Here is an 8,799-nt window from a genome sequence, read left to right on the forward strand (position 1 = left end):
TGGGTATTTTTAACTGTGTGTTTTGGGTCATTATCCTGTTGCAAGACCCATGACCTGTGACTGAGACCAAGCTTTCTGACACTGGGCAGCACATTTCTCTCTAGAACACCTTGATAGTCTTGAGATTTCATTGTACCCTGCACAGAGTCAAGACACCCTGTGCCAGATGCAGCAAAGCAGCCCCAGAACATACCAGAGCCTCTTCCATGTTTCACAGTAGGGACAGTGTTCTTTTCTTGATATGCTTCCTTTTTGCGTCTGTGAGCATAGAGCTGATGTGCCTTGCCAAAAAGTTCCAGTTTTGTCTCGTCTGTCCATAGGACATTCTCCCAGAAGCTTTGTGGCTTGTCAACATGCAGTTTGGCAAATTCCAGTCTAGCTTTTTTATGATTTGTTTTGAACAATGGTGTCCTCCTTGGTCGTCTCTCATGAAGTCCACGTTGACTCAAACAATGACGGATGGTGAGATCTGACACTGATGTACCTTGACCTTGGAGCTCACCTTTAATGTCTTTAGAGGTTGTTCTGGGCTCTTTTGTTAGCATTTGTATTGTCCGTCTCTTCAATTTGTCATCAATTTTCCTCCTGCGGCCACATCCAGGGAGGTTTGCTACAGTCCCATGGATCTTACATTTCTGAATAATATGTGCAACTGTAGTCACAGGAACATCAAGCTGCTTGGAGATGGTCTTACAGCCTTTACCTGTAACATGCTTGTCTATAATTTTCTTTCTAATCTCCTGAGACAACTCTGTCCTTCCTCTAGTCCATGTTTAGTGTGGTACACACCATGTCACCAAACAGCACAGTGACTACTTGTAACCTTATAAGTAGGCCGACTGACTGATTACAAGTTTGTAGACACCTGTAGACACATGCTAATAAGAGGACACACCTTGATTGAAGATGTCCCTATGGTCACATTATTTTCAGTCTTTTCTAGGGGTACCATTATTTTTGTCCAGGCCTGTTTCATTTATTAAAAAAATAAATAAAGAAAAATTCTGTTGAACCACAGTCAAAGCAATGTCTGATTTTCATTGCTTAATTTTCATAGAATTTTTTATTTATTATTACTTTTGTCAGATTCAAGTTATTTCTGTGACCGTTGTGGTTTTTTCTTTCATTAACTGAGGGGTACCAACAATTTCGTTCATGTGTGTCTTTGTCCAATATTGCAGGATATGAATGATAACAACACTAAACCTTTTCAGGCTTTATTTTTATTAGTTCTTGAGACACTTGTTAAATTTTCATGTGTGGAAAAAAAAACGTGCTGTAAGTTGACCAATGGGCAATTAAAATAAATAAAACTCTTGCTATATCAAGCTAAAATTTGTACATTTATATCTGTATTTTATGCTACAAAATTTTCAGGAAAATCAGAGATGGTCGAGCAGAAAGAAGAAGTGTTGATTTAAGATGCAATGACCCTATTAAAGATTATTTCTTCCTACAGTCACCAAAGACCTGCNGCATGCAGTGATTTGCTATTTTGTTTGACTGATTAGTTGGTTAGGTTTCTGTTGATTAACTAATCAAGTAATTGATTAATTATTTCCGTTCTAATTTGAATCATACACACTTGGTTAAAAAACTAATATGTGCTGTATTACTGACAGGAATTCATCCACCATTTGTAAGATTAAAGGCCTCGTCTTGACATTTACAATAAAACAACCAGCGTCCAAACTTTGCTAGTTTCGCCATGAGAAACTTTTATCTTCAACTCTGGATATTTGAACTAGTATTGGTCATATTTTAGCTTGATATATGATTGTTTCCGTGATAATTCCATCCATCCATTATCTATACACCGCTTAATCCTCACGAGGGTCGCGGGGGGGCTGGACCCTATCCAGGCCGACTTAAGGTGAAGGCAGGGGACACCCTGGACAGGTCACTAGTCTATCACAGGGCTAAACTTAGAGACAGACAACCAAGCACACTCACATTCACACCTATGGACAATTTAGAATCACCAATTAACCTCAGCATGTTTCTGGACCTTGTGGGAGGAAGCCAGAGAACCCAGAGAGAACCGATGCTGCATGGGGAGAACATGCAAACTCCACGCAGAAAGATTCCGGTGCCCCCTTCTTGCTGCGAGGCTCTGTGATAATTGAAAAACAAACAAAAAAAAGCCCATCAACCCTTTTGCAGCACATTTTTACACATGTTGAAATTTGAGGTTGTCAATATCTCTGGAACTATTTAGGATAAAAGCTTGAGATTCTTACTGTTATTTGTCATTATGTCATTGATTTAGAATCTGCAATATTGGACATATCAATCTAATCCATTATCTGTACACTGCTTAATCCTTATTGGACATATGATTAAATTAAGTTATCTCTGATAATGATTGGGGTATGCCTTGAAATATCTGCGCGATCAGTTAACACTTTTGTGACGAGGTATATCCTAATATAAAGTACTCTATATGTTCTGTTTTATGTTATTTTGACATGTAAACACATGCAGTTCAGAAAATAACACTACTTGACTTCTGCGTTATCTTTTTAAAAATTTTTATTTTATTTTTTTCAATGCGAGCTCAAAGATGGGGCTTGTTGTGAGAGCTTAAACATTTTTAAAAATATTTTAGCTCACTCATAATCAAAGATTATTTGATCTACACACGTGGACAAAATTGTTGGTATCCCTCGGTTAATGAAATAAAAACCCACCACGGTCATAAAAATAACTTGAATCTGACAAAAGTAATAATAAAATAAGTTCTATGAAAATTAACCAATGAAAATCAGACATTGCTTTTGACCCGTGTTTTAACAGAATTATTTAAAAAAATAAACTCATGAAACAGGCCTGGACAAAAATGATGGTACCCCTAAACCGAATATTTTGTTTCACAACCTTTTGAGGCAATCACTGCAATCAAATGATTTTTGTAACTGTCAATGAGACTTGTGCACCTCTCAGCAGGTGTTCTGGTCCACTCCTCATGAGCAGACTGCTCCAGTTGTCTCAGGTTTGAAGGCTGCCTTCTCCAGACGCCATGTTTCAGCTCCTTCCACAGATGTTCAATAGGTTTTAGATCAGGGCTCATAGAAGGCCACTTCAGAATAGTCCAATGTTTTCCTCTTAGCCATTCTTGGGTATTTTTAACTGTGTGTTTTGGGTCATTATCCTGTTGCAAGACCCATGACCTGCGACTGAGACCAAGCTTTCTGACACTGGGCAGCACATTTCTCTCTAGAATACCTTGATAGTCTTGAGATTTCATTGTACCCTGCACAGAGTCAAGACACCCTGTGCCAGATGCAGCAAAGCAGCCCCAGAACATACCAGAGCCTCTTCCATGTTTCACAGTAGGGACAGTGTTCTTTTCTTGATATGCTTCATTTTTGCATCTGTGAACATAGAGCTGATGTGCCTTGCCAAAAAGTTCCAGTTTTGTCTCTTCTGTCCAGAGGACATTCTCCCAGAAGCTTTGTGGCTTGTCAACATGCAGTTTGGCAAATTCCAGTCTGGCCTTTTTATGATTTGTTTTCAACAATGGTGTCCTCCTTGGTCGTCTCCCATGAATCCACTTTGGCTCAAACAACGATGGATGGTGCGATCTGACACTGATGTACCTTGACCTTGGAGTTCACCTTTCATGTCTTTAGAGGTTGTTCTGGGCTCTTCTGATACCATTCGTATTGTCCGTCTCTTTGTTTTGTCATCAATTTTCCTCCTGCGGCCACGTCCAGGGAGGTTGGCTACAGTCACATGGATCTTACATTTCTCAATAATATGTGCAACTGTAGTCACAGGAACATCAAGCTGCTTGGAGATGGTCTCATAGCCTTTACCTTTAACATGCTTGTCTATAACTTTCTTTCTAATCTCCGGAGACAACTCTGTCCTTCGCTTCCTCTGGTCCATGTCTAGTGTGGTACACACCATGTCACCAAACAGCACAGTGACTACTTGTAACCCTATAAATAGGCCGATTGACTGATTACAAGTTTGTAGACACCTGTGATGCTCATTAGAGGACACACCTTGATTGAACATGTCCCTATGGTCACATTATTTTCTTTTCTAGGGGTACCATCATTTTTGTCCAGTTTCAGTCCTGTTTCTTTTCTTTTTTTTTTAAATAATTCAGTTGAACCACAGTTCAAAAGCAATATCTGATTTTCATTGCTTAATTTTCATAGAATTTTTGTTTATTATTACTTTTGTCAGATTCAAGTTATTTCTGTAACCGTTGTGGTTTTTTCTTTCTTATATTAACTGAGGGGTACCAACAATTTTGTCCACATGTGTGTTTGTCCAATATTGCAGGATACGGATGATAACAACACTAAACCTTTTCAGACTTTATTTTTATTAGTTCTTGAGAAATTTGTTAAATTTTCATGTGTGGAAAAAAACGTGCTGTAAGTTGACCAATGGGCAATTAAAATAAATAAAACTCTTGCTATATCAAGCTAAAACATTTATGACATTTATATCTGTATTTTATGCTCTAAAATTTTCAGGCAAATCAGAGATGGTCGAGCAGAAAGAAAAAGTGTTGATTTAAGATGCAATGACCCTATTAAAGATTATTTCTTCCTACAGTCACCAAAGACCTGCTCAGAGGGAATCATTAGATTTGTTGGGTTTCTCTACATAATATAATACTTTAAAGTCTTCACCTTACTATACATGAAATGCCCTGAGATGACATATGCTGTGAATTTGCACAACATAAATAGAATTTAATTAAATTCAATATGGTTACAGAAGGCTTTGTAATCCCTGTCGCAAGTTTTGGCTGTAAACCTGGATGTTCGGTAGAAGCAGGTGGCAAACTCTGTGTGTAGTTCCTGCTCTTGGCCAGCAGGGTGCAGTCACGCTCTACCCAAAGCTCTATCTTTGACAACTTCTTGAACACAAAGAAGTATCCAAGACTGCTTTTCTTTCTTTTTTTTCCCTCTTTGTTTTTATGGCTTTATTTTTCAGTGACAGTGCTTGAACAATAAAGCAAGTTTTTCAAGGACTAACATGAAAAAACAACCGGAGGTGATTGTTGAATTATGCAAACTGCACTTCAGACACACTCTTACCTCACTTTGGATTGTGTTGGCATTCTTACTGAAAACTCTCTTTTGGGTTTTTTTTTTTTTTTTTTTGTCTCTTTGACTTCGTGAAAGTCCTCTTGCTAACTCTGCAGTTCCTCGATTGCATTTGACAGTCAGACACACAGGCGGCGGTGGCACATATTGATCTGACCCACAAACAGATTGCCAATTGATTCTGGCCTGCTAAGCTGCAGCTGATCAGTCCCAGTTGCCCCCGCAGAAATATGCAGGCGCATGCTGTGTAACAGATGCAGCGCTCACCTCCTCTGACACACTTTCAAACAGCTCATTGGCCTTTGCTCCCTGGAACCCAACTGTAGCTGCTCGAAATGACTAAAGAAAATTAATTGCTTCGCTGAATCCTGTGGGGCGAGAGAGAGAGAGTTTGTGTTTCCAGGATGATTCACAGCTACTTTCACTTTGCTTTCTTAATTGGTTTATTTGGCGGCGGCAGCCTGCTCATCAATTTACATTATTTGCAGGATGTTGGCCTAGATGGCAAATTTTCATCTGTAGTCATTGGCCAATAGGAATCCAAGAGAGGTTTACACGTCTTGAATGCCCTTTGCTGTATTTAAAATGTATGAAGGCATTTGCAGACATGCACATTGTCCTCAAAGTGCTAAAACAGACAACAAAACAATCAACAAAATGCAAAATACAAGGTTTTACTGTATCAAGCAAGCATGTTAACAGTGACCAGCAAAACATTCACTCAAACATACCCAATCAATAAGAGGCACCACTGCATCACATTATAAATCCCAGTCTTCAGTGGTTTGGTTGCTGCTTCACCTGCTGTGTATTGAAAATGAGCAGATCATCCCCTAACCCCTCTAAAGGAGGCCACTGCCTTCAACTTTTCTTAAAAGATTGATTTAACCTGCTAATCTTCCATCTGTCTTTAGGCCTAAATAAGTCCAAGAACATTCTCTACAGGCTTGTGAGCGAGAATCATTCAGTCGCTGATGGAGCGTTCACCCCTTTGTAGGAGGACTTTTATGTGTTATTGGACCCGCAGAGACGTGCTCAAAATGTTCATTATTTTAAACCGAAATGGTTTGCTGTTACTCGAGGCAGGTACTTCTGTGTCTCCGGGCGCACATTAATCATTTATAGATTACAACACATCTCTTTGCACATACAGAATAGCAGCACGGTGTGTCAGGAGCTTTTCAGCCACACTGGTGGCTCGAGGGAAGCGCAGCCTGTCGGCAGGTCGGCCCACTACATTGGTCCAGACAGAAATAATGTAGACATCATTGGTCTAAACTTTCTAACACAGAAACACAGGCTCAGAAACAGACTTACAGACTCACATGATCCCCCAGAGTGTTTCCTATAATACCACCGATAGGCTGACATTTGTGTTTTTTCGTGAATTTTGTCATCAGTACTCAGATGAATTGCTGTGACATTTACTGTGAAGGTGAATTCTAATGCATTTGATGATCCCTTAACCTCTCATTTCTTAATGCAAACTAGTACATATTAAACATACTGAACATCACCATGACATGACCTAACACTGTCTTTGTGGGCATGTTAGCACGTTGGTGCAGTCTGTCATTTTGGAGAGGATTGTTGACGTTTAGCTTTTTTAGCATATTAAGATAGTTGTCAGGATTTATCACCTGTTTTATTTTGTTTTAAAACGTGATCCATATTGGGGGCTGCAAGGTGGCTCAGTGGTTAGCACCATCGCCTCGCTGCTAGAAGATCCCCAGTTCGTGTCCGGGTGAGGACCCGGGTTCTCTCTGGGTTCTCTGACTTCCTCCCACAGTCCAAAAACATCCATCCATTATCTATACACCGCTTAATCCTCACTAGGGCGGCAGGGGTACTGGAGTCTATCCCAGCTGACTCAGGGCGAAGGCAGGGGTCACCCTGGACAGGCTGGTCCAAAAACATTTTGAGGTTAATTGTTGATTCTAAATTCTAAAGACCCCCAAAAGGTCCTGAATAGGGTTAAAAGCAAAAATACAAATTTAGGATCAGGGATAATATGAAGATTTTTGGCCTGTTCTTGGCAGTTTTTCTCTCTCTGTAGTTGCTCACGTTCCAAGAATCAACATTTTTTGATGTTTGATTTAACTTCATGAAGTTAATTCACAAATTTATGTCAGCAATGCATGGAACAAACTTGTAGACAGAAATTGAATCATTTGGACTTCCAGAGACATAGCTCAGTATCATCTGCTCTAGTTACTTATGCAGAATTATGTTGTGATTCAGGCTAAAGAGAACCGGGCCCATGAAAGAGCCCTGAGGGGCACCACATGTTGGGTCTGTTTTATCTAAGGAGTGGTCACCTATGACCACAAAGGATTAGTAAATTAAGACTTGAACCGTTTAAAGCTCGAGATATTTCATTAGTTAGCTTATGCAGATAATTAGCTGGTGCCACATTTATCACTCCATTATTATTATAAATATTATTTCATTTTTAAAAAACATTCTTCAGCACATTCTACAAAAAATACTTTTGCCTCATTTCATTTTCCTCCAGTTTTGTTTTGTTCCAAACTGCATGATTTCATTTCTTATAAAACTGCCTAAAAATCCTCTCAGGTATGCTCTGGAATGAAGGTTTACTTGAGTTCATCAGAGACTGAGGAAGAGTAGAAACAACATTTAGCCTTTGCAGCCAGAGATGTGAACTCATGCCACACAGCTTGGACTCCAGTCAGAATACATATTTAATGACTTCACATCGATCTCCCTAAAATCCAAAAAGCACTCACCTCATTACTGGAACTCAGGCACGTCGACTTGTAAGATTCAAGACCCTTCTCAGGCCTAATGTGGAAAGATCTTTCCTGGACCAGCAGCATATTCAGACAGTCCTTAAAGCAGTCTTAACAAACAATTCCTAAAAGACAATATAGAAAGAAATCACAAACGGAGATTGAATCTGCACCAGCTTTTGCTCCATTATTTATCAATCTTGCAAAAATAATGAAGCAACCCAGATTTTTAAAGACAGTCTCACCTGAAGGAAACACTACATGCTTCTGTTTCAGGGCTCACCTTTTCCAGTGAATCAGTAAACCTGGTGCATTAATTCAACAGCCTGTTTTAGGGTTGTAATAGAGTTTTGGCTGCTCATAACGGTGTGTTTTACCTGCTGCTTTCAGTCTGTTCCATTACTGGTATGTTCCCGTCTGGCCTGGAGGGAGAGCGGCCGCCTGATGGGGAAAGCACACCTCTGGAGATGAGCCCAGTCTGCCCCGGTCATTAAGGGCCGGTGGGGGCCGGCGTCTGTCTGAGAAACACATCACAGGCGTCACCTCATGCCCTGACTGTTTGTGTTATGGTACCTATGCAACTTGTTTTTTTGGTGATGGACTAAATTTAAAATTGAGTGTCTTGTAGTTTCACTGAGGGTTTGATTTCTGAAATGCTGTTAAAGCCATTTTGAAGTGTAAAGCTTTTATACACCACCTGCACTCCCAGGATGGAGGCTTCACCGCATATGATCAAACAGTTATTGATGATGATTGATATGCCTGCACTCTATTTATGTCCTCTCTAAGTTGTGTCAGCCAGAAGACCTGGAGGGCCTCGTGGACCTCTTCTCCAGTCCTTCTAATGAAGTTACAGTGTAGACACAGTACAGGTTTACAGAATGAGGAAGGCTATTATTCACCGTCTTCGTAATTGCAGCGTCAAATCAAGCCTGAAATGAGTAAACAGTCTGAACAGCACTCAGCTGCTGCTG

The sequence above is a fragment of the Stegastes partitus genome, unplaced genomic scaffold (assembly GCF_000690725.1).
Source record: "Stegastes partitus isolate 25-593 unplaced genomic scaffold, Stegastes_partitus-1.0.2 Scaffold454, whole genome shotgun sequence".
Taxonomy (NCBI): Eukaryota; Metazoa; Chordata; class Actinopteri; family Pomacentridae; genus Stegastes; species Stegastes partitus.